Source organism: Bufo gargarizans, chromosome 10, assembly GCF_014858855.1.
Source record: "Bufo gargarizans isolate SCDJY-AF-19 chromosome 10, ASM1485885v1, whole genome shotgun sequence".
Lineage (NCBI taxonomy): Eukaryota > Metazoa > Chordata > Amphibia > Anura > Bufonidae > Bufo > Bufo gargarizans.
The window spans coordinates 42,003,245-42,031,190 of record NC_058089.1 but is presented as its reverse complement, the minus strand read 5'-3'; the positions used below and the strand labels follow the sequence as shown (position 1 = coordinate 42,031,190).

Sequence of the window (27,946 nt, the reverse complement as noted above, 5' to 3'; positions counted from 1 at the left end):
TTGGAGGTCACTGTTAAAGGAGCGGGCACTGTGGAGGTCACTATTAAAGCGGCAGGCAGTGGTCACTGTTAATGGGGTGGGCACTGTGAAAGTCACTGTTAAAGGGGTGGGCACTGTGGAGGTCACTGTTAAAAGGTCGGGCACTGTGGAAGTCACTGTTAAAGGGGTGGGCACTATGAAGGTCACTGTTAAAGGGATGGTCAATGTTAATGGGGCGGGCACTGTGGAGGTCACTGTTAAAGGGGCAGGCACTGTGGAGGTCACTGTTAAAGGGGCGGGAACTGTGGCGGTCACTGTTAAAGGGGCTGGCAATGTGGAGGTCACTGTTAAAGATGCTGTCACTGTTAAGGGGGCGGGTACTGTGAAGGTCACTGTTAAAAGGGGTGGGCACTGTGGAGGTCACTGTTAAAGGGTTAGGCACTGTGGAAGTCACTGTTAAAGGGGTGGGCACTGTGAAGGTCACTGTTAAACGGGCAGCCACTATGAAGGTCACTGTTAAAGGGATGGTCAATGTTAATGGGGCGGGCACTGTGGAGGTCACTGTTAAAAGGGGCAGGCACTGTGGAGGTCACTGTTAAAGGGGCAGGCACTGTGGAGGTCACTGTTAAAGGAGTGGGTACTGTAGAGGTCACTGTTATGGGGGAAACTGTTGATATTTTTTTACGACACACAGAAAAATTAAATGAAATAGCTGAAATATACCCGTGCAAAGCCGGGTCCTTCTGCTAGTATATATATATTGTAGGAAGGCGCAAGTGTCTGTCGTTGACGGAAGGTATGTGTCACCAAGGTTCCCGGCCTCGGTGAAGTAAGAGCTGGTATTTTCAGGTGTCAGCGGCAGTATGAATGTATAGCTGATCTGGGACGGCTCTTACTGGGAGTAGTCAAAGTGATGGGTGGGTGACTACTCCCCACGTTCTACGCCAGGTCTTGGCTGGCCTATAAAAAACCCAGCCAGCAGTGTCAGCTGTAGGTGATTTCCTCTCTCTGACAGAGGAGCTCTGGCAATCGCTAGTGTGGGAACGGAGTCCTGTGCTGTGCTGAAAAGCTGAGACTTGTGTGTTGGGAGTGCAGGCCACCTAAAGCCTGCATTTTGAATGATGGAGGCAGAACCGCCAACAAGGTGACGTAGTTTTGTTATGCACAAACTTTCTACTTGGTGTGAACAAACACCAACCTTGCAAAGAGTGTTTTTGTTTGACCTTATGTGTGAATAAACATGGACATTTGAATTACGAACTTGTACTTTGCCTCTGTACTGCACCTGCCTGTACTCCACGTGTTGCCAGACTCACTGATCTCCTGGCACCTGTCACGGGAACATCCGTGACAGTGGGGTGTTGTGGAGTTCACATTTTAAAGGAACGGAGCTCTGTGGAGATCACTGTTAAAGGGGTGGGATATTGTGGAAATCACTGTTAAGGAGATGGAGTACTGTGGAGGTCACTAATAAAGGGGCGGCCACTGTGGAGGTCACTGTTAAAGCGGTGGGCACTGTGGAGGTCACTGTTAAGGGAGGAGTAATAAAAATAGTTGTAGAGCAGCACAAAATGGACCTTCTGGCCTGTCTGGAATGCACCAGCCGTGGTGCGATACATTTGCACTGTTAACATGTTGTCTATATATATAATTGTGTTTGATAGCAATGATCTGGTATATTTTTATTCTTTGTGGCGTTCCAGGACCTGTTGCGGGTCAGGTGACCTCACATGATCGATGACGCATCGGACATGTGACCGAGAATACTGACTTTCATTGGTCCACATGTAATGCTTGCTCACAGTTGGATACAGCCTTCTTGCTGTATGAGGCGACGTTGTTCCGCCTCCACATCGACGTGATGACGTCATGGACATGCGCAATACGCCTAGGGAGACGCCGACATGTATGGACAGCATGGGGATGCAGCTAGAACTGATTTAGTGAACACCAGGTACTTTTGATTGGTAGAGCAGTACTTCTATTGGCAGCAGCGATCATTTTAACTAACACACAGGTGTTTTTGATTGATAGTATGTGGTCATTGGTTATATGTTGTGGGGGGCTGACTATGCTATGCTTGATTGATTTTGTACTGGTATACTTGAGAAAGGCTACTGCGTAGCCGAAATGTCGTACTTGTGTGTGCCCTCTGGTCCCCAATAAAAGTCACACTGGACATGCTGCTGTGATATCTTCTGTGAACCATTCATGTCTATGGGACGGCGTTGGATTGGCTGTCCCTCCACGGCTGGTGCATTCCAGACAGGCCAGAAGGTCCATTTTGTGCTGCTCTACAACTATTTTTATTACTGCTTTGGATCCGAGGAGTGTGCACTGGGGATACGGTCACTGTTTACCGATGGAAGCTCCCCTTGGACCGGGTAAGAACTCTGAGGACCAATATGAGTGCATACTTATACACTGAGGAGGACATTCACAGGTTGATTAATGAGGATGCCAGTGATGTGACATTCCTCACTATACCATCCATTGACCTGTTAAAAAAGAAGCATGAAAACGAGTCTAAAAGACTGATTGAATTGCATCTCAGCACGCTGAGGGAATATTACAAAGCACAACGTGTACCAAGACGTTTAAGATCACACCTCCGTTCCAACCTCTTTCCCAGCAATGAGGAATTTTGCAAGAAGTTTGAATCTGTGAATAGCAAATATTCCTTTGAGTTGATGCTGCTGAATATAGAATACCAACAAAAAGAGGCAGCGGGTATCAAAAAAATGCTGGTGCCTTTGGAAACGCAGATCCACGATTTGATGACTGCGGACGATTTTGCGGCTCATAAGGAAAAACTAACCTCACACGTGCAACAACACAAGATTGAAGTGGAAAATAGATAAGTGGCACTGTGATCTGGAGGACTATTAATCTAGATGGATATATAATTGGCAGAACCAACAAAGCCGCACCACACCGCCCAAGAGAAGGGGCAGAGGGAGGAGGTTTGACCAAAGCCAATTTGGGTTCACAACAGGCGAGTCAGATTCCACTGACAACTTTTTTAGGGAGAGCGGGACACACAGGAGGAGGAAACTCCGACGTGGTGGTAGAAAACACCACAGAGTCCAGAAAAGATCAGCCCCCACCGATGTACCCGAGCTACAACCAGGGAGCCCTGGAGAGGGTGACGAGACGCATGCACAAGAAATAAACAATCTAGTGGTGAACATATCATCTATAGAATTGAATACTGATCAGATCAACGTCCTTTCACATGGACTTTCTTTTTGTCTTATAGCTGATACTGATTGGTTTGAGTTAGAACTTGACCTACAGCGCTTTTTTAGGTGCCTCAGATTGAAGGCTTTTTATGACAATAGGATCCACGGTCGGGTTAGGTCTTGCTGTGAACCTGCTGAATTGTCTTTGGCCAAATTTGAGCTGAGTAACAAGAGCAGCTTCATGCCGCCACACACTAACCACATTGTGGAGTCTTATATCCAAATTGTTACCAAACATATTAGAAACCTGCAGGAATGTACTCAGCAGCGACATTTTGTCCTAATCTGTCACATGATTAGAAACTGGCCCTTAAGGCATTGATGTCCAATAGAGACATCACCATCAAACCAGCCTACAAGGGGGGAGCTGTGGTGATCATGGAAACGGATGATTATATTCGGGAGATATGTAGACAGCTGAGTCTTTGTTGAACTACAACATAATCCCAAAAGGGAGATAACCAGAGAGGTGGCGAATATTGTCGATACGGCAGCTGCACGTGGTATTAATGATTCAGAGCTATGTCAGTTCCTCAAGATACCTTTCCCCATCACTCCGCTTATCTACGTTCCCCCCAAAATTCATAAACAGCTGATAGACCCCCCAGGCAGACCCATTGTGTCAGGCAGGGGATCCATTTTTAGCAACATTGCTATATTTCTTGACAAACTACTCCGTGTCCATGCTACCTCAGCTCCCTTCTATGTCAGGGATACGGGACATTTTTTAACGAAACTCAGTAGCATTAGTTTACCTACCTATTTCTATCTGGTAAGCTTTGATGTGGTGTCTCTATACACGTCTATCATGCATCATTATGGATTAAATGTTGTCTATGTGGCCCTGGCCGGCACGGGACTCATTGGTGATGCACGCCACTTTGTCCTCGACCTCCTTGAGTTGGTCCTCAAGAGGAATTATTTCCTCTTTGGCAACACCTTTTATGAACAGTCACGCGGTGTGGCCATGGGGTCCAACGTGGCACCAACTTATGCCAATATGTTCATGGCGGAGGTCGAGGAATAATTGGTTTATGTGTCCAAGTATTGCCAGTGGGTCCTGTGCTGGTGGCGCTACATCGATGACATTTTTATGATTTGGAGTGGTTCAATGGAGGATTTGAATGATTTTCATCCACACCTCAATCATGGGGTACCCGGGCTGCAATTCACTGTGACTTGCTCGGCTGAGGAGTTGCAGTTTCTTGATGTCAGGGTATACCTAGAAGGAGGTCAACTAAAAACAGATCTGTATAAAAAGCCCACAGATAGGAACAATTTATTAAGATACGACAGTAACCATCCACGTCGCATGCTGGACTCCTTAACGTGGAGCCAGATGCTACGTGTGAGACGAGTGGTGTCAGATGACGATGTGTTCATAAAACGTATTGATGAAATGTGCAATAAATTCGCCAAGAGGAAATATCCATCCAGACTGTTACACAGATCGAGGGCCCAGATCTCCTTGGCTGACAGGGTGTCCACTGTTCAGGTTCCCTCTAGGAATAAAAACATGGGACGTATCCCGTTTGTATCCACCTATGGCCACCACAGTGGGGATATTGCGCAGATCTTGAGAAAAGACTGGCATATCCTTCAATCAGTGAATTTGACAAACCACCATTGATGGCATACAAACGTGGAACTAACTTACATGACAAGTTGATCCACACAGATATAGGTGAAGTTAACAAAGGCGGGCAGACATTATTGAAACCCAGACAGATGGGTAATTTCCCTTGTCTGGGGTGCTGCAACTGTGGCAATATGCTGAAAGGTAATACCTTTGTCCACCTATATAGTGGCAAGAAATTCAACATCAGAGAGTGCTATACATGCCAATCCAAGTACGTCGTCTACATGATCGTCTGCCCATGCAGTTTAATCTATGTGGGCGAGACGGCCATGGAGGTGAGGGAACGTATCAACAAACACAAAAGCACCATAAGGACAAAAATGTTAGACAAGCCAGTGGCAAAACATTTTCGATGACTGTGGACACTCTGTCAGCCAACTGAGATTCCGGGTCATCGACTCGGTGCCAATTTCCATGAGAGGAGGTGACAGGGAATTTATGTTAAAGAAAAAAGAGCTGAAATGGGTTTTCAGGTTTTGATACATGGGGGACTGTTGACATTGATTTGTTGCCTCTGCTGCGTGTAGACCTGGCCAAGTTATATATGCGATACATTTGCACCGTTAACATGTTGTCTATATATATAACTGTGGTTGATAGCAATGATCTGGTATATTTTTATTCTTTGTGGCGTTCCAGGACCTGTTGCGGGTCAGGTGACTGTCACATGATCGATGACGCATCGGACATGTGACCGAGAATACTGACTTTCATTGGTCCACATGCGATGCTTGCTCCACAGTTGGATACAGCCTTCTTGCTGCATGAGGCGACGTTGTTCCGCCTCCACATCGACATGATGACGTCACGGACATGCGCAATACGCCTAGGGAGACGCCGACATGTATGGACAGCATGGGGATGCAGCTGGAACCGATTTAGTGAACACCAGGTACTTTTGATTGGTAGAGCAGTACTTCTATTGGCAGCAGTGATCATTTTAACTAACCCACAGGTGTTTTTGATTGATAGTATGTGGTCATTGGTTATATGTTGTCACATGTGGGGGGCTGACTATGCTATTTATATGCTTGATTGATTTTGTACTGGTATACTTGAGAAAGGCTACTGTGTAGCCGAAACATCGTACTTGTGTGTGCACTCTGGTCCCCAATAAAAGTCACACTGGACATGCTGCTGTGATATCTTCTGTTAAGGGAGGAGGGGACTGTGGAGGCCACTATTAAAGGGGCAGTAGGGTATTGTGAGTTTACTGTTAAGGCAATGGGGTACTGTGTTCACTGTTAAGGGAGCGGGGTACTGTGGCAGTCACTGTTAAAGGGGCAGTCTCTGTGGAGGTCTCTATTAAGGGGGCCGGGAATGGTGGAGATCACAGTTAAGGGGACTATAATCTATAGTGTTAAGGGGCAGGTGCTGTAGAGGTCCCTGTCAAGGGGGTGGGGTGCTGCGGAACTCACTGTTAAAGGGGCAGGCTGCTGTGAAGTTCAAAGTTAAGGGGATATTTATATACAAACTGGATTCCAAAAAAGTTGGGACACTATACAAATCGTGAATAAAAACTGAATGCAATGATGTGGAGGTGCCAACTTCTAATATTTTATTCAGAATAGAACATAAATCACGGAACAAAAGTTTAAACTGAGAAAATGTACCATTTTAAGGGAAAAATATGTTGAATCAGAATTTCATGGTGTCAACAAATCCCCAAAAAGTTGGGACAAGGCCATTTTCACCACTGTGTGGCATCTCCCCTTCTTCTTACAACACTCAACAGACGTCTGGGGACCGAGGAGACCAGTTTCTCAAGTTTAGAAATAGGAATGCTCTCCCATTCTTGTCTAATACAGGCCTCTAACTGTTCAATTGTCTTGGGCCTTCTTTGTTGCACCTTCCTCTTTATGATGCGCCAAATGTTCTCTATAGGTGAAAGATCTGGACTGCAGACTGGCCATTTCAGTACCCGGATCCTTCTCCTACGCAGCCATGATGTTGTGATTGATGCAGAATGTGGTCTGGCATTATCTTGTTGAAAAATGCAGGGTCTTCCCTGAAAGAGATGACGTCTGGATGGGAGCATATGTTGTTCTAGAACCTGAATATATTTTTCTGCATTGATGGTGCCTTTCCAGACATGCAAGCTGTCCATGCCCCACGCACTCATGCAACCCCATACCATCGGAGATGCAGGCTTTTGAACTGAGCGTTGATAACAACTTGGGTTGTCCTTGTCCTCTTTGGTCCGGATGACATGGCATCCCATATTTCCAAAAAGGTATGCAGAAATTCTAAAAAATGTCAGCGCTGCAGGCACAGAAATCAGTCCTTGGGATGAATAAGATTATTTTTATTTAGAGTCAACGCGTTTCAAGGGCAAAGTGCCCCCTTCGTCAGGACAATATACAGAATAAAGATTCACTTGTGATGGGGATATTTAAAACGCTGTTTTGGCGGGTTAAACTGGGGGAGGTTCAGGGATAGGATGGGCGTGTTTAGTATAATGAGGCTAATTGCCGGTATCCTTTAGTGATCAGTGGCAAATGGAGTTACGTGTCTGACACTTTCTATTATGTGCAGACTGAGTAGCGCAGGGTCAAGCGCTCCATAGTATGGTTAAATACATTGTTTCAACAATAATAGATTTCATAATACACATGATGATACAGTTAATGATACATTGCATAGTTTGAAACATTTCATGATGCTTCTAGTAATGTGTTTTGTGTTACAGCGGCGCTACTATTACCACTAGGTCGGCACCGCAGTGAACATTGTGAACAATGTTCCTCCACATAAGGCTGAGTGTACCCGGCTCCGCGCTTTTACTATGTAGCAGTTCGCCTGTCAGTCTACCATCAATCTTAGTATAACTAATAGAATATATGAAAATGAGCAGGATATAATAGCAAAAAAATCCCATAAACTAATAAGAGACAGACTGGATAAAGAACAGGATATCTATCGCAACCCAGGAATTAGGAATAGATCCAATATCCAGATACAGGAATCAGCACATCTAGATCCATACAAAAACCCAGGAAAAATAAGGGACCAGACTAATAAAACTAGAAGATATGAGGGGAACCCAAAAACCAGATCCTTCACAAATCAGACATATATGAGGAAAACAAACATGGACACGACACATAGAAGCGACACACACAATAAGATTGCAGAGTCCCACCAGCAGTCCAATAAGAACACCCATAACAATAAGACTCAGACGACTGAACCTGCAACAGCCTCTAGACCCTGCCAGGAGAACGTTAATAAAACTAAGGATTTCATCAATACCCAAACTGCTATCCCTAGTATTATACCAAACACCACATCCACTGAGACAGATGAATTCTTAGAAAAATTTAGAGCCCTAAAATCCAAGTATTTCGAATACAAATCCAAAAGGAACACATCCCATCATGCGTTACCACACAGCACCCAGAGTACCTCACCCACACCTATACCCACAAATATTAATATAGGATCCCCCCTCCTTGGAACCCCACAGGATTCCCACAACATATCCCACACAGGGTCCCCCCCACAGGACCCATGTGACACACGCAATCTTCTGGACTATACTGTACACCTCTCCCCCACCTCCAGCGTTCACAATTACCCATTGATTGAAATTGAGGACCATATTTCTGTCATAGATAATACAGCATCAGGTTCCAATGCTTTTGTACCCTTTCTAAACCACGCCAGACAGTTTAATACACCAAGTGTCTCTTTTTTAGGGGAAAAGACATATCCCTCCCACCCTCCCCTAAAACCAAACATACAGATCACCCAGTAATTCCCAAAAATAAAAAGAAAATTAGAACACGAGGAAAGAGAGGAGAACAACACCAAAAAAGGAAGAGTAATATAAAGAAACATGAGCTCCCCACCTCTGCTAGAGACACACCTACGGTGAAAATATTTAATCTATCCACACATATGCTTACAGCACATGAAAATGACCTTTTACAAAAAGGATTGTCTTTTTGCCCCCAAAATCGGGTAGATTCTCTGGGCCTATTCATAGACATCCAGAAATTCAGGTGCAATTTAACGATAAATAGGCATTTTGATATAGAAAAAGAACAAACCACCCCCCAAAAAATAAGAGAGAAATCTGCTAGTGACAAGGATAAAGAGACCATAGGAAACAAAGGAGAAATTCAATTAATGGAAACAGACAACTATAAACATATAGAGGTTCCAACCCAAATCCAATTTCTTTCCACTGCATAGTCAGGGACACTGCATCCCGACCTTTTTTGATCTTGTATCTACGGATCTGATAAAACCTATACACCTAAGGGAAACCTAACACACCATGAACGCAGAGCATTGGATGCACTAAAAAAGAATGAAGAACTTATCATCCGTCCTGCGGATAAGGGAGGGGGGGCTAGTCATACAGAATTATGATGACTATGAAAAAGAAGCACAAAATATTATCAGTGATACCATTTATTATGAACAAATCCCATATGATCCGTTCCCTGAGGATAACAAAAAAACGAAATGTCCCTTGTTAAGAATGCACACGAGAAAGGGTACATAAATAAAAAAGAACGTAATTTTCTGTCTCCAAAAACACCATGCACCCCGTATTTTTACCATCTACCCAAAATACATAAAAATGTACAAAATCCACCCGGCAGACCTATTGTATCCAATACAAAATGCGCTACCAGTAATTTATCCCAGTTTATGGATATGCATTTACAACCATACGTAAAGAAACTACCCAGTTACCTCCACGATTCGAGTCAACTTATCCGGGAACCTAAAACAAATAGAGTGGAAAGACACATATGGCCTATTTACAATGCATGTGACAGCCCTCTATTCCAATATCGAACACGACATAGGAATAGAATGTGTAAAAACGACACTACAAAGGGATGATACACTAACACCGCCCCAAATAGAATTCCTCCTGGAGAGCTTACGCTTTATCCTTCAGAATAACTACTTTATATACAACAATACGGTCTACCATCAGCGCAAAGGAACCGCTATGGGGACGCGAGTAGCGCCGGCGTTTGCAAACCTATTTATGGGGGAGTTTGAAGAAAAATTCATCATCAACCACCCAGATTATCACAAACAGATTGTATATTATAAAAGATATATCCATGACCTGTTTATCATCTGGGATGGGAAGGAAGACACTGCGAAAATCTTCTGCAGTTCCCTTAATAACACAAACTGGGGAATCGCCTTCACTCCAAATTTCAATAAAATAGAGATAGAATTTTTAGATATCATCATTTCGTGTCACAATAATCATTTAAGCACAAAAACATATTTTAAAACAGTGGACACCAATAGCTATATACACTATTCAAGCTTCCATCACAAAAAGTGGCCACAAAATATACCTTACAGCCAATGCAAAAGGATCAGACGCAATTGTACAAAAAAATGAGGATTTTAAAACTCAGACTAAAATTCTTGAGAATAGGTTCCATGATAAAGGCTACCCCAAAAAACTGGTGAAAGACGCCATAAAAAAGAGCAGCCTACAGTCACAAGAGGAATGCCTATCAATCGCTGCTAAACAGCAGGACCCTATAGAAATAGTCCGGTTCATTACCCAATACAATACATCCAATAGACAGATACAAAAATCTTGAGAAACCACTGGCATATCCTCCTACAAGATCCATATATAGCAAAATACTTACCTATCATACCGAAAATCACTTACAGACGAGCACCGACTATAAAGAATATATTAGCCCCAAGCAAACCCAAACAGCACACCCAAATGTTAGGGGAAGGCGAACAGAGCCGGGGAAAAGGGATAGAAAAAGAAAAAGGGAGCTATAGGTGCGGAGCTAAGAATTGTCTGTGTTGTAAAATTATCGCACACAGACAAACCTCCTTTACTTCCAACTGCAATGGCACGTAATTTCCAATAAAATATCATCTTACTTGCCATTCCACCTACGTCATTTATCTTATTGAATGCGGATGCGGCCTGCAATATGTGGGCCGCACCACCCAAGCCCTCCACTGCCGGGTGAACCAACACAGGTACAATATCCGCAAACAGTACTTGAAACATGGGGTGTCCAGACATTGTGCATCCACACCGGAAAAAGAAAAACATGAGATTAAAATTACCCCAATCGATTTCATACCAGAGAGTCCCTTTAACCGCTTTGAAAGACTACAGAAAAGGGAAGTATATTGGATGTACCAATTAGATACACTGAGCCCACGAGGCCTGAACGAAATCAGTGAGACCATCCTATAATAACAATACATATATAGGTTAAGGATGGGATAATACATATCAATATAAACCGCAATGTGATTTAGGTTCACCGACAGGTACTGATAAAAGATCATGTGTGTGTATATATACATACATATAGGTATAGAGATATACTTTGTACAATATCTTAGAGAATTAGGGCAAATAGTATAGTGATTATAAGCATTTTATATATACCGAAACACCTATACTATACAACATACCTATATGCATACTTAGCCTTTTATGCACTATTTATATTTATATTTATTATTATTTATTATCTACCACCATTATTATCTTTTATCTATTAGTTATTGTCTTATGAATTTATACATTGGAACCCATATTACAATATATATATATATATATATATATATATATAGATATATATATATATATATATATCTATTCTGTTTGTATCATATAAGGGTTCCTTTACTCTTTTAATCTATTTACTTATTTATTTCCTCAATAAGACAATAGCTGGTCATAAGAATTTTAAACAGCACTATTTATAACCCTTCACACCCTATATCAGTGATGGCGAACCTTTTACAGACCGAGTGCCCAAACTGCAACATAAACCCACTTATTTATCGCAAAGTGCCAACACAGCAATTTACCTTGAATACTACAGTCCAATATAGAATATCTTTTATGTACTTTATAATTTATCTACAATAGCCTGCCTACATTCTGTGCGCCCTGCACTGCTGAATGGCAGGAAAAGTCTAAGGCATATTGGTACACCATAGACTTTTTCCAGGGTGTGGGTGCCCACAGAGAGGGCTCTGAGTGCCGCCTCTGGCACCCGTGCCATAGGTTCGCCATCACTGCCCTATATAATGAGCCGGCACATGAATATAATTGCATATCTTAGCCTGGTTCCATTTAAAAATGACGATACCCATTTTGCCATATATATTAAAATCATGTCACCCCCTCTGAGAATAAGTATCCAGAACCCCCCAGAAGCTACTGTACAAACTAACATTGAGAATAAAGTAAATATAAACACCAGCGCTATGTCATACCGATCGGTGGACTGTGAGGATTCTGGTCCGAGAGATCGGGCAGCGCTGGCCATTGCAGTATGCAGGAGGATCGGAGAGACCCTGCAGGAACAACTGACAGGCGAACCGCTACATAGTAAAAGCGGGGATCCGGGTACACTCAGCCTTATGTGGAGGAACATTGTTCACAATGTTCACTGCGGTGCCGACCTAGTGGTAATAGTAGCGCCGCTGTAACACTGAACACATTACTAGAAGCATCATGAAATGTTTCAAACTATGCAATGTATCATTAACTGTATCATCATGTGTATTATGAAATCTATTATTGTTGAAACAATGTATTTAACCATACTATGGAGCGCTTGACCCTGCGCTACTCAGTCTGCACATAACTCCATTTGCCACTGATCACTAAAGGATACCGGCAATTAGCCTCATTATACTAAACACGCCCATCCTATCCCTGAACCTCCCCCAGTTTAACCCGCCAAAACAGCGTTTTAAATATCCCCATCACAAGTGAATCTTTATTCTGTATATTGTCCTGACGAAGGGGGCACTTCGCCCTTGAAACGCGTGGACTCTAAATAAAAAGAATCTTATTCATCCCAAGGACTGATTTCTGTGCCTGCAGCGCCGGATAGTGGTCTGACATTTTTTAGAATTTCTGCATATCTACTTTCCTGGAACCTTTGGGACAGGAAGAGACCTAGGCAGTAGCACGGCATCCCCTGATGCTGGTGGGGAAATATACCAGCTAAGGCACATCCAGCTGTTGTGACTCCTCACAACAGTATCCGGTAAGCGAAATACGCACCATAAATTTATATTATCTATAAGGCGGTATCACAAATGAGGCACTGTGTTTTTTGTCTTTTCTCTTGCATATTTCCAAAAAGAACTTTGAATCGTGACTCGTCTGACCACAGAACAGTCTTCCATTTTGCCACACTCCATTTTAAATGATCCCTGGCCCAGTGAAAACACCTGAGCTTGTGGATCTTGCTTAGAAGTGGCTTCTTCTTTGCACTGTAGAGTTTCAGCTGGCAACGGCGGATGGCACGGTGGATTGTGTTGACTGACAATGGTTTCTGGAAGTATTCCTGAGCCCATTCTGTGATTTCCTTTACAGTAGCATTCCTGTTTGTGGTGCAGTGTCGTTTAGGGGCCCGGAGATCACAGGCATCCAGTATGGTTTTACGGCCTTGACCCTTACACACAGAGATTGTTCCAGATTCTCTGAATCTTCGGATGATGTTATGCACAGTTGATGATGATAGATGCAAAGTCTTTGCAATTTTTCGCTGGGTAACACCTTTCTGATATTGCTCCACTATCTTTCTGCGCAACATTGTGGGAATTGGTGATCCTCTACCCATCTTGGCTTCTGAGAGACACTGCCACTCTGAGAAGCTCTTTTTATACCCAATCATGTTGCCAATTGACCTAATTATTGTTAATTGGTCTTCCAGCTCTTCGTTATGCTCAAATTTACTTTTTCCAGCCTCTTATTGCTACTTGTCCCAACTTTTTGGGGATTTGTTGACACCGTGAAAATTTGAATCAACGTATTTTTCCTTTAAAATTATACATTTACTTGGATTAAACGTTTGATCTGTCATCTACGTTCTATTACAAATAAAATATTGACATTTGCCATCTCCACATCATTGCATTCAGTTTTTATTCACAATTTGTTTAGTGTCCCAACTTTTTTGGAATCCAGTTTGTACATAAAAGAAAAAAGTGTGGTGTCCTTTAATCACCCATATAGCCATATGGGTGAATAAAGGACACCACACTTTTTCACCATTTTAGATGTGCTACGGCTTTTTTGTTATGATGTGGGGTTGCATCTGAACTGCTGGCACTCCGTCCACCAGTAGATTGACTTAGCTGCTTATATAACCAAACCTACACAAACACACACTGTATATACACACAGATAAACACATACACACATATATATGCAGACATATGCACACAAATATACACACACACAGATAAACACATAGACACACAAATACACAGACATACACACTGTGTCTGTTCTGGTTCTGACAAAGCTGTCAGTTCAGTTGATGTACTGCTCCAAATCAATTAAGATACGTGCACGGAGAGATCAGACAGACAACTCACTACATGGAGTTAAAAAGGATCTCTGGTTTATTTCTAAGAAAACAGACAATACATAGTTTTCACGAGAGGAGGGAGTGAGGGGGGTGAAAGATAAAGTATATATTTTCTATTGGCTATGAACTCTCTACTTTTCTGTAACCTTGACGGCCAGAGGAAATTCCTCCTCACTCCCCCACCTTGTTCCTGGGTGAAACTGTTACTTCTTTCTTTGTAACTGCTTGCTTGAGCTGAACGGAAACCACAAAGAAACACATGATAAAAACACAAAGTAAGATTCTAGTTTATAGGTGTTGGCAGAATGCCTGGCCGCCATCTTAGCTCAACAAGCAAGTATCCATTTTGTATCAATAGTCCATAACAGTCCCCCCTTGGAGACTTGATTGTAGACTTTCCCTTCTCCTAGCGAATCCCCTGGGCATACCATTCGTATCCTCTTCACCCGCAGTGGCGACAACCTACCCCTTATAGGTAGGCTCCCGGTTGCTCGGACTTGTGGTAATACCCTGGGATTCATCTCACCCTATCTCAGCCAGGCATCATTGTGAGGAGGGGGAGCTGTGTTGAACGATGTTTCCTTCTGTCCTTCCTCACCGTAGAGGAGCATAATAGGTCGTTCATCAGTTTTCTTCATTCTTTTTGAAAAGCGGGTCACACAAATAAGAACGAGCTTAATCACTACATATATCACCAATATTATTAGGGCTACCTGCAATATTACTTGGACAATTCCCATGAGCCAACCCCCAATACCTTTGAACCAGTTATTGGGGTTAAGGGAAGAGAAGGTATCAGACCACCATGTATCTTTACCAGCTTTATGTGCATCCAGCCACTTATCTCTTAAATCCGCCATCTTCTCTATATCCACCTTAACTTGCAAATTACCCTGCGGGTCTATGTAATGGCAACAAGAGGGTCCCACGATCTGGCACATACCTCCATCTTTAGCTGTAACATAATCTAGAACTAATGTGTGTTGGTTGGTGACAATAATTAACTGGTTTTGCACAATGTTTGAGGTATTCATAAGTCTCATCACTTCCCATATTTGGTCATCCAGGTAGTCTGTTGCTACTACCAGATGATCCCACATCTGCGCTATCATGGGATATATGAAGATGGAACTAACAATTTTGTTGGTAATGCTCATCTCTACTACATGTGGCTTGCCATTTGGTCTGGGTGTGTTATCTTTGGCCCTACGATACAAGGTGTGTTTAGGTACTGCATTTATGTCAATTTCAGAGTGTGGTACTATAAAGGTGGCAGGAGTAAGCCTGGCGATGGTGCACAGTCCTGTGACATTCTCGGATAACCATTTGTATGCTTTGTGTCCACAAACTAAGTATATGTCGTCTGGAACTGCTATTGCTGTGCCATTGAATAATCGGGTAATTAGTTTGGCTAATTGTGTCCCTTTCGCCAACTCATATCCTTTTGACTGACTTTCGGTGTCGTTAGCTAATATACCTGTCAGGAGATCCTGTACAGTACGGTTGTTACAGGGCAGATCCTTTCCGTTCACAGCATCTACACCAATACACTGCACGTGGCTGTCTGTTGTTGAATCATTGCAACCTGAGTGTATGTGTGGACTAAATGTCATACCTTTGGTTTGTACTTGGAGACAATAACAGTGTGTCCAGCTAGGAAAACATGTGACATTAGCCCAGTGTCCCTCTTGCCAAGGAGTAGAGCTATAATCTACCGAGGGGCCTGATCTGTTTATCATGAGCCATGGGGCATCTGCCCACCCTGCAACAGGTAAGGCTACTTCCCTGTCCTTGTTTGTACTGGATTTAACTTGGTGTATACTAGTGAGAAAGATGGTAGAATTAGACAGGTCAATCAGTTCAGAAAGGTCCAGGGGTATTGCAAAATAAGGCATACTGGTTGAACTCACGGGACTGTGGGTACAGATCCAACAATCTCTCAGAGTTTCAGTCTCCTTCAACCCCTGGACTAAAATTTGATGGTGCCGTATCAGTGAATTGTCCCATTCATCACCCAGTGGCGTGAATACTGCAGATATGCCCACTGTCAAAGTCATGATCAGTATGTGAATCCTCATGGCTTATGGTTCCTGGGACGGTGGGACAGCCTTCACTCTTTTACAATGAGAAGCGTGGATCCAGGTGGGTCTCCCTTCGAGTTTCACAGAGGTTGGAGTGGTCAGCAACACCTGGTAAGGTCCCTCGTATCGTGGTTCGAGGGTGCTTCTGACGTGTTTCTTGACCACCACCCACTCTCCAGGTTTGAGAGTGTGGCTTCCCTCTAGGGAGTTAGGATCTGGAATGGAAGAGAAAACTTGTGCATGTATATTAGACAATTGCTTGCTCAAGGCTATCACATATTTTGCAACAGATTCATAATGCATTTGTAACTGTTGTGGGAAATACTGTCCCATTCTTGGCCCTGTCCCAAATAAGATCTCATATGGGGTTAGTTTGTGTGGGGGCCTTGGTGTATGCCTAACTGAAAAGAGGGTTATAGGCAAACACTGAACCCAATTAAGCCCAGTCTCCCTGGTCATCTTCAGCATTTTAGATTTTAACACCCCGTTCAATCTTTCGACTTTGCCGCTGCTTTGGGGCCTGTATGGGGTATGATACGCCAGGTGTGACCCTACCATCTTCCAGACCTCTTGGGTTAGACTAGCAGTGAATGCTGGGCCCTGATCACTCTCAATGACCTCAGGTACTCCGAACCTACAGACAAGCTCCTGCATCAGTTTTTTTGCAGTAGTGGTTGCTGTCTGGTTTCGGACGGGGTAGGCTTCTGGCCACCCAGAGAACAAGTCTATCACTACTAGCACATATTGAAACCCTTGGCACATTGGCATCTGGATATGATCGATTTGTATCCTCTGAAAGGGATATAAGGCTTTCGGGAGACATTTTCTGGGAGTGGGCTCGGTTCTGCCGGGGTTACACTCTGCACAGATGAGACACGCTTGAGTATGTCTCACCAGGACAGGGGTTATCCCTGGGGCCACCCATATTTTGTCAATTAGTTCTTTCATGATGGTTTTGGATTGGTGGGTGGGCCCATGGGCCACTGAGGCTATTAGGGGATAAAGAGCTCTGGGTAGGCAGACTCTCTTTCCTTGTGTCCAGAGTCCAGATTCTTCTTCGAGGGCTGATTCTTTCAGCCAGATTTCCTTTTCCCTGAGAGTGGCCTGTTTCTGCATTTGTTTCAGGAGGTCCCATGTGATTTCTTCTTGTGTTATCATAATCTGGTCTGACTGGACTCTTTCCTCTTTCACTGCTGCTTCCTTGGCCGCTTGGTCAGCTAGGGCGTTCCCTCTGGCCTCAGGGGTGTCAGCTCGAGTATGGGCCTTTACTTTGATCACTGCCACTTGGTTGGGCAGGAGTACTGCTGCCATCAGGGCTGCTACTGCTGCAGCATTCTTAATCGGGGTTCCTGCAGCTGTGATGTAATCCCGGGCCCTCCATATTAGTCCAAAGTCATGAACCACTCCAAAGGCATATCTAGAATCTGTGTAGATATTGGCGGTAGAGTCTTTTGCCATGAGGCAGGCTTCAGTGAGGGCAATGAGTTCAGCTTCTTGTGCTGACTGGTCTGGGCGCAATTGTCTTGCACACAGCACTTCATGCTCACTTGTGACTGCCATGCCTGTATGGAACTTCCCCTTGTCATCGGCATACCTTGAGCCGTCCACAAAGAGAATCCAATGAGGGTTTGTCAGAGGAGTGTCTTGGACTGATGGTGGTGTCCCTACTTCAGCTTCCATCATTGTGATGCAATCATGTTCTTGTTCCTTGTAAAGAGAGTCGGTTGAGGCCCATAGTTCTTCTTCCTGAAGATCCTCTTCAGCATGTAGATCAATAAAATCTTCAGAATCTCCATTATACTCCCCCCTTGGAAGAGGAAGGAGTGCAGCAGGATTGAGGATGTGGCACCTCTGAATGGTGACATTATCTGGCAGAAGCAAACTACACTGAAGCCGGAGGTGGCGCTGTGCAGTGAGGTGTTTAGGTTGAGTCTGCTGGAGGATGGCAGAAATGTCATGGGGAGCCAGAATAGTGAGGGGATGACCCAGCACAACGTCAGATGTGACGTTTAGAAGAGAGCTGGCAGCATGGATAGCTCTGACACAGGACGGGGCGGCTCTGGCTACCGGGTCAAGACGCTTAGAATAGTAACCCAAGGGTCGATTGCGGCCACCATGAGTTTGAGTGAGGACTCCAGTAGCGTGACCTTGGCGTTCCATGACATACAGCCGGAAAGGAAGGTTGTAGTTGGGGATGCCAAGCGCAGGGGCAGATGCAATGGCGGCCTTTAATGACTGAAAAGCCTCTCCGGCCTCCATTGTCATCTGGAAAGGAGTAGCAGCATTACGTGGTATACAGTCATATAAGGGCTGCATGAGGACAGAAGCATCAGATATCCAAGGCCTGCAGTAGGAGATGAGTCCCAGGAAGGTTTGCAGCTGATGAGGAGTGTCCGGGAGTTGGATGTCAGAGATAGCCTTCTTCCTCGCCTCAGTGAGGTGCTTGTGACCTTGAGAGATGCAATGACCTAGGAAGACAACTTTGGGGAGACACAGTTGTAGTTTGGCTTGTGAGACCCGACATCCAGCAGAGGCTAAAAACTGGAGAAGTGAGACAGATTTTGTCATGCAGATTTGGGGAGAGACCGCACAGAGGAGAAGGTCATCCACATACTGGAGGAGTTCCACATCCGGGTGATCTGCTTGCCAGGGTTGCAGAACAGAGGACATAGCCTTGCTGAAGCAGGAAGGGCTGTTTTGAGCCCCTTGAGGCATAACAGTCCAGGTGTACTGTTTGCCTGCATGTGTGAAAGCAAAAAGAAACTGACATTTCTCATGTAAGGGAACAGAAAAGAATGCATTGGCCAGATCAATGACAGTGAAAGTAGTGGCCGTGGGTGGAATGCCAGCAAGGAGTGTGTGCGGATTGGGGACAATAGGTGTCTCAAGAACAGTAGCCTCATTGACAACTCGGAGGTCCTGCACCATGCGGTACGTTGGAGGCTGCCCTTTCTCCCTTTTCTTCCGTACTGGGTAAAGGGGTGAGTTACAGGGAGAAGTAGTGATCTTGATTGCCCCATTCTGCAGGAGGGCCTGCACCTGGAGAGTAATAGCATCCTGTTGTGAGATAGAAAGCGGATATTGCGCTTTGTATGGCAGAACCTTGGGATCCTTCAGGGTCACAGTGACCGGTGGGACATTGAGGCGTCCGATATCCTGGGGTCCTTTGGTCCAGAGAGTATCGGGGATGAGGTGCAAAATGGTTTGCAGCGAATCCCCTAGTTCATATGAGTCAGCGTCCTGAAGTGTGGTTAATGCCATAAGGAGGCAAGTATCCTCCGGGTGTAGGGCTGTACCGAGGGTGACTGTTCCATCCTCTTTGAACTGTATGTTAGCCTGGATTTTCTGAAGAAAATCAGAGCCTAACAGATTGAAGGGGCACGTTTGGCTGACAACAAACTGCGACATGACTCCTGCAGGGAGGTGGAGTTGGGGGGTTTTAGTCCGGGAGAATCTAGGGGGAGTGACTGTGAGTGGCTTGGTCACGGAGTTATGTTGCACAACCCCCTCCAGTCCAGAACAAGGTAATTGAATGTCAGTGAGCCAAGAATGAGGTACGGCAGTCTCACATAATACACTGCGGGCTGCACCAGTGTCCACAAGAAATGAAAGTTCCTTCCCTGCAACCTCGAGAGTCACTCGAGGGGCGGGACCGGTAGGAGGGGTAGAGACTGTCATATATGGAATGTCCCCTCCCTGCACTGGTTTGCCAGCATCCTATTGCGATGAAGGGGGCTGAGTGCCCCCCTGTCGCCGTTGATTGGTTGGCCACAGATGTTTGCTACGGCAGTGCCGTTTCACGTGTCCGGGCTTGCCGCACCCATAACAGACATAAGGGGGTGGGTGCTCTCCACCATCTTCTCCTGACATCACGGCTATCACAGCAGCACGGGTTTTCTTTGTGTTACTCTCTAGACCCTTTGCAATCTGCTCCAGCATATCTAGTGTCAAGGATTTCCACTCAGGGCGACAGGTCACAAGGGCTTTGTTTATCTCTGGTCGTAGACCATCGACAAATGAGCGGGCCAAGAGTCTGAGAAGAACAGGCTCATTCTGACTAAAACCCATGTCTTTGTAATTCTGTTTAATCCTCTGAGCAAATTTCTCGACAGTTTCAACTTTTTCCTGTGTCATATCTTGTAATGTCGTGGATTGGTCTGCTAATCTTGCTTTCGCCCATTTCTGTAGTTGTTCTATAAAGAATTCTCCAGACTCATGATCCCGGGGGTCAAAGTTAGCACCTTTAAGCTCAGGGATGTGGATTTGATCCATTATCAGTGAGGAGTATTCACCTGTCTTGTTTTCCACTATACTTTGCAGGTCCGACCATGTGCACCCATAGGTTTGATGCACTTGGGACAGTTTCCTGAAAAAGGGCATGGGATGGGTCTCAGGGTCAGGCAGTAAATTCACTATGGTGAATAACTGTTGTGGGGTGAAAGACACATATTTTGGTGGTCCCTGTGGCCGGTTAAGTGCTAGGGCTTCTTTCAGTGTCTCAAGGTTTCCCTGCTCAATTTTCTGTAAGTTCTTTTGTAACTCTGTAATCTGACCCTGCAGTATTTGATCTTGTGAACGTCGTGATGGGCGCACGGTCATGGGTACAGTCCACTGTGGTGCCAGGGATAAAGTTGGCGGATCCCCGTAGTCTGTCGGGGTACCCCGCGAAGGAGTCTGCATATTACCCGGTGCATTTTGTATGCCCATTGTGGATTCTGCAGCACCGCCTGCATCCCCCTGTTCTGCTTCATCAGGTTGCCCCCCTACCATTATAGGAGTAAGGGTGGCAGGTGAGTGGGGTAGCATGAATGTACCGTCCGGGTTAACCATGGGGTACAAGGTAGTAGGAAGGGGCAAGGGTGACATAGGAGTGACGGGGGGGTCCGGACCGAATGATATTAAAGGTCCGTTCATGGGCGTTGGCTGGGGACAAGATGGCGCTGTAGCTAACACGGGAAGTAATGGGACGTGCCGGGGAGTAGTTACCAAGGTGTGGTTTTGTGGGTGGGGAACCCCACAGGGAAGGCACGTATCACGGGAGGAGGGATTCTGTTGACCGCATGTTTTGCAGGTCCACCCACCTGCTTTCTTCCCGGCGCCATTATAGGGTGGTGGCAAGTCATGTATCAATGCAACACCAGGCTTACAGAAATATCTCTGTCTTTTCTCATCAAAATTTAGTTCCCCCCCGGTCTGTTCAAATTCTTTACTACAGTCCAACCACACACGGACCATGTCTGTCAATTTATCATCTTCTAACTTCCCTCTCTTCTCGTTTAACAACACTTGCCAGGTGGCACTACATAGGATGCCTCCTTTACAGACACTATAACTCTTCTCCAACTTACTTAATCCTTTTATGAAGCGTTTGCCTCTCCTGTCCGCCACGTACTGTTCAGGTGAACAGTAACCCTTCGGGACACTTTCCTCATTTCCCATTATCTCTCGTACCTACTGAAGCCGCCTAAAGACCTCTGCATAGAGTAATCACTGGACGTGAAGACCTTTGAGTTCCGGTCAGCACACTCTGGGCTACCGCGAACCGCTCTCCACCCATCTGTGATCGTCCCCTTTATGGAGATTTGAGTCAGACACCGGGCTGAACTCCGATACAGGAACACAGGAGAACTCCGTGTCTCCAGTCAATGATACTTGTCAACAGGGTCTTCACAACTTATAGGCACAACACAGTACATCAAGACTTTAAGAAAACATATGGGGTTCTTACTTTCATGCCCTCGAGGACGTCCCAGACTGCTTCCGCACCCCTCCCTCAGACGAACACCAAGAGGCTACACCAGGGGACACTTTATGGGCAAGATGACTCAATTTTCTTACCTCATATCACGGGTTACGATCCCGGTGTCCGTTAGTGCGCCTCTTCTCGTCTGGTCTCTGGGGGTACGGGAACAGAGGGTCCAATCCTCGAGCCCCACGATTGGGCGCCAAAATTGTTCTGGTTCTGACAAAGCTGTCAGTTCAGTTGATGTACTGCTCCAAATCAATTAAGATACGTGCACGGAGAGATCAGACAGACAACTCACTACATGGAGTTAAAAAGGATCTCTGGTTTATTTCTAAGAAAACAGACAATACATAGTTTTCACGAGAGGAGGGAGTGAGGGGGGTGAAAGATAAAGTATATATTTTCTATTGGCTATGAACTCTCTACTTTTCTGTAACCTTGACGGCCAGAGGAAATTCCTCCTCACTCCCCCACCTTGTTCCTGGGTGAAACTGTTACTTCTTTCTTTGTAACTGCTTGCTTGAGCTGAACGGAAACCACAAAGAAACACATGATAAAAACACAAAGTAAGATTCTAGTTTATAGGTGTTGGCAGAATGCCTGGCCGCCATCTTAGCTCAACAAGCAAGTATCCATTTTGTATCAATAGTCCATAACATGTCTACACACAGATAAACACACACACATATATATATGCACACATACACACACACACACACACACACACACACACACACACAGATAAACACATATACACACACATACACACAGATGAACACACACATACACATAAACACACACACATACAGTACAGACCAAAAGTTTGGACACACCTTCTCATTCAAAGAGTTTTCTTTATTTTCATGACTATGAAAATTGTAGATTCACACTGAAGGCATCAAAACTATGAATTAACACATGTGGAATTATATACATAACAAAAAAGTGTGAAACAACTGAAAATATGTCATATTCTAGGTTCTTCAAAGTAGCCACCTTTTGCTTTGATTACTCTTGGCATTCTCTTGATGATCTTCAAGAGGTAGTCACCTGAAATGGTCTTCCAACAGTCTTGAAGGAGTTCCCAGAGATGCTTAACATTTGTTGGCCCTTTTGCCTTCACTCTGCGGTCCAGCTCACCCCAAACCATCTCGATTGGGTTCAGGTCCGGTGACTGTGGAGGCCAGGTCATCTGGCGCAGCACCCCATCACTCTCCTTCATGGTCAAATAGCTCTTACACAGCCTGGAGGTGTGTTTGGGGTCATTGTCCTGTTGAAAAATAAATGATGGTCCAACTAAATGCAAAACGGATGGAATAGCATTCCGCTGCAAGATGCTGTGGTAGCCATGCTGGTTCAGTCTGCCTTCAATTTTGAATAAATCCCCAACAGTGTCACCAGCAAAGCACCCCCACACCATCACACCTCCTCCTCCATGCTTCACGGTGGGAACCAGGCATGTAGAGTCCATCCGTTCACCTTTTCTGCGTCACACAAAGACACGGTGGTTGGAACCAAAGATCTCAAGCACAGATTTCCACTGGTCTAAAGTCCATTCCTTGTGTTCTTTAGCCCAAACAAGTCTCTTCTGCTTGTTGCCTGTCCTTAGCAGTGGTTTCCTAGCAGATATTCTACCCTGAAGGCGTGATTCACACAGTCTCCTCTTAACAGTTGTTCTAGAGATGTGTCTGCTGCTAGAACTCTGTGTGGCATTGACCTGGTCTCTAATCTGAGCTGCTGTTAACCTGCGATTTCTGAGGCTGGTGACTCGGATGAACTTATCCTCCGCAGCAGAGGTCTTGGTCTTCCTTTCCTGGGGCGGTCCGCATGTGAGCCAGTTTCTTTGTAGCGCTTGATCGTTTTTGTGACTGCACTTGGGGACACTTTCAAAGTTTTCCCAATTTTTCGGACTGACTGACGTTCATTTCTTATAGTAATGATGGCCACTCATTTTTCTTTACTTAGCTGCTTTTTTCTTGCCATATTACAAATTCTAACAGTTTATTCAGTAGGACTATCAGCTGTGTATCCACCTGACTTCTCCACAAGGCAACTGATGGTCCCAACCCCATTTATAAGACAAGAAATTCCCACTTATTAAACCTGACAGGGCACACCTGTGAAGTGAAAACCATTTCAAGTGACTACCTCTTGAAGCACAACAAGAGAATGCCAAGAGTGTGCACAGCAGTAATCAAAGCAAAGGTGGCTACTTTGAAGAACCTAGAATATGACATTTTTTCAGTTGTTTCACACTTTTTTGTTATGTATATAATTCCACGTGTGTTAATTCATAGTTTTGATGCCTTCAGTGTGAATATACAATTTTCATAGTCATGAAAATAAAGAAAACTCTTTGAATAAGAAGGTGTGTCCAAACTTTTGGTCTGTACTGTATGTAAGGGCATATATACATATATATTTAAATCCAACACTTCCCTCAACAGTCACTGAGAAGAGAAGTCGCCTAGGTCAAAAAAGTCTAGATTACCTCCAAACTTGGTCTGTACTGTATATACACACACACACACACATACATATATACCGATTAACACATACACACACACACACATATACTGTATACACAGAGATAAACACATACACACATATATACACACACATACACACACACACACACACACACACAGATAAACACATATACACACACATACACACAGATGAACACAGACATAAACACACATATATACACACATATATACAGATAAACACATACACACACATATACTGTATTGTCAGAATGTTTATACTGCTCTGAAAAACAGTTTAATTTATTTATGGAAAAACAAGCTAAAATCTATAATAGAGGAAATTCCGACTTATTTCCACAAATAAAGACAAGAGCTAACAAGGGCTCATTATCTGCACTAAGTTGAAGACAAAAGGAAGACAGTGGTGTACAATATATATATATTTATCAATAAGAGTTCAGTGCAATAAAACAAATAATATACAATATAAAATTGGTGACAATTCAAGAATAATCAATTATATGCAATCAAGAAGACAAAATAACCTATTGGATATATATATAATCAATAATTAAACTGGTTTCTTAGTAATAACAGAATACAAACAAAAACTCAATGCTGACACTTGATTTCTCCCAGCGAACAGATTTTCCTGATTCAAAATTTAACGGTGCATAATGACTTCATCTCATCATGCATGAGTTTTGTTATAACTCTAGAATACAAACCAAATAAAATTAAGCTTCACCATGTTATGTAATATATATCAATTCAATTAGACCATCTGACTAGAACTACAATCAGTTCTTTGGAGATCACACAATTATAGATATATCAATTGTATAGATTTATCTCCCTAGATTGAAAAGGCACAATTGATACTGCAGGTACAATTATCTCAAATCAATCTAGATCCTACAAATAACAATATGGTCTATTTGAATAAATATACATGTGTATATGGCTAATCAGTTGCCTAATATACAGTCAAAGTGTATACTATACCAGAGAATCTGTCTGGAAGAAATCAGCATTAAGGTTCAAATGTGAAGTAAGATAAGATCCTTTTTTCCTTCTGATCTCTCCTCTCTCTTATGTGTCTTTGTCATCTTGTTGTGGCTTTCCTGGATCGATCTGATGCCCCCCCCCTGCTGGCTCCTGCTAACTTTTATCCCCCCCCCCGGAAGGTGGGCTTCGTTTGGTCTTTCACGTGACTAATGAGATCATAGTGCATCAATTTGCCACTTCTCTTACTCACCACAACCACAAGGGGACACTAGTGTTCATTGTAACAGTTTGTGTAATTACACTTAATTCTTCTATTTTCTTTTAATTTGACAAAAAGATAACCCTTGACCAAAGTCTTAGACAGAGCTTTAAATAAGATAAGACACTAATGTATACCAACCCGTCAGACATCTTATCTGCTATATAGATATACCAGTTTTAAACAAGCTCCATCAGAAAACACTTAATCTCCTTATCTACACATTCTTTAGACCTGAGATAATTAGCTCCAACTGTAATTCTTTCACACTTAACAAGATACATCAGTATCCCCCCTAATCCCTCATAATCACTTCTTGGAGTTTGTCAGAATTAGTGGGTTTTTGTTTGTCCACCTGCCTCTTGAGGATTGACCACAAGTTCTCAATGGGATTAAGATCTGGGGAGTTTCCAGGCCATGGACCCAAAATGTCAACGTTTTGGTCCCCGAGCCACTTAGTTATCACTTTTGCCTTATGGCACGGTGCTTTATCGCGCTGGAAAATGCATTGTTCTTCTCCAAACTGTTGTTGGATTGTTGGTAGAAGTTGCTGTTGGAGGGTGTTTTGGTACCATTCTTTATTCATGGCTGTGTTTTGGGGCAAAATTGTGAGTGAGCATATGACTTTGCCCCAGTCCTCAGCAGTCCATTCATCATATTTTCTGCAGAAGATCAATCTGTCCCTGATGGTTCTTTTTGGAGAGAAGTGGCTTCTTTGCTGCCCTTCTTGACACCAGGCCATCTTCGAAAAGTCTTCGCCTCACTGTGCGTGCAGATGCGCTCACACCTGCCTGTTGCCATTCCTGAGCAAGCTCTGCACTGGTGGCACTCCAATCCTGCAGCTGAATCCTCTTTAGGAGATGATCCTGGCGCTTGCTGGACTTTCTTGGACGCCCTGAAGCCTTCTTAACAAGAATTAAACCTCTTTCCTTGAAGTTCTTGATGATCCTATAAATTGTTCACTGAGGTGCAATCTTAGTAGCCACAATATCCTTGCCTGTGAAGCCATTTGTATTCAACACAATGATGGCTGCACGTGTTTCTTTGCAGGTCACCATGGTTAACAATGGAAGAACAATGATTTCAAGCATCACCCTCCTTTTAACAGGTCAAGTCTGCCATTTTAACCCAATCAGCCTGACATAATGATCTCCAGCCTTGTGCTCGTCAACATTCTCACCTAGGTTAACAAGACGATTACTGAAATGATCTCAGCAGGTCCTTTAATGACAGCAATGAAATGCAGTGGAAAGTTTTTGGGGGGATTAAGTTAATTTTCATGGCAAAGAAGGACTATGCAATTTATCTGATCACTCTTCATAACATTCTGGAGTATATGCAAATTGCTATTATAAAAACTTAAGCAGCAACTTTTCCAATTTCCAATATTTATGTAATTCTCAAAAACTTTTGGCCACGACTGTACACCTTTTCTAGTACAATTCAGGCCAGCCGGGCCCCCTTCAGATACTGTCACACTGTGGGCCTGGCCTGAATTGTACTAGACTCCTGGGCCTCTTCTCCACTTGGGTCCTGAAGCACTGGCTTCCCGTGCAGTTATACCATTATATATACAGTATATATATATATATATATATATATACACATATAGATATTTAGATATGTTATCTTTATGTCACTCTTATGTCTTCCAATAAATTACATTGATGGGGATAAATAAAATGCCATGATCAGACTATTCCTATAAAGAAGGGCAGGTCTATTGTTCCCTGCCTCATAATAGTGGCAGTCTATACTGACTTACTAGTGGGAATCAGCCCACAAGTAGTTAGATAAAGAAAGAGGCGGGACTTTGCAATTGGAGATTACACCTACTTCTCTCTGACAGGCAAGGAAAGGTTCCAGATGGACGTAACTCTCAGCTCCAGTCATGCTATTGCCTCTGATCGCTGCTGTCTCTTCCAGCTCTGCCTCTTCCATCTTCGCTAGTTTTGCGCCATTAGTTGGCGCATTCTCACTGATGCAAACAAAGCCGATGCCCTCGGTGGTTATCTTAGTGCGCATGCCTGGGCTCGGTGGTGAACTGCACAGACGTGGGATCTCAGGAACTGGAGAGGATGAGGCAAGATCATTACAGGGTGGGCCAGAGGATACAATGGGCAGTGCTTAGGCAT

The 27,946-nt window shown here is 44.0% G+C and overlaps 1 protein-coding gene across 3 annotated transcripts in view; it reads left to right on the top strand.

Moving 5' to 3' along the window:
- Positions 1 to 27,946, top strand: part of LOC122920366 (phospholipase A and acyltransferase 2-like) — a 187,163-nt gene that overhangs the window by 120,317 nt on the left and 38,900 nt on the right. The gene's annotated exons all lie outside the window — the stretch shown is intronic.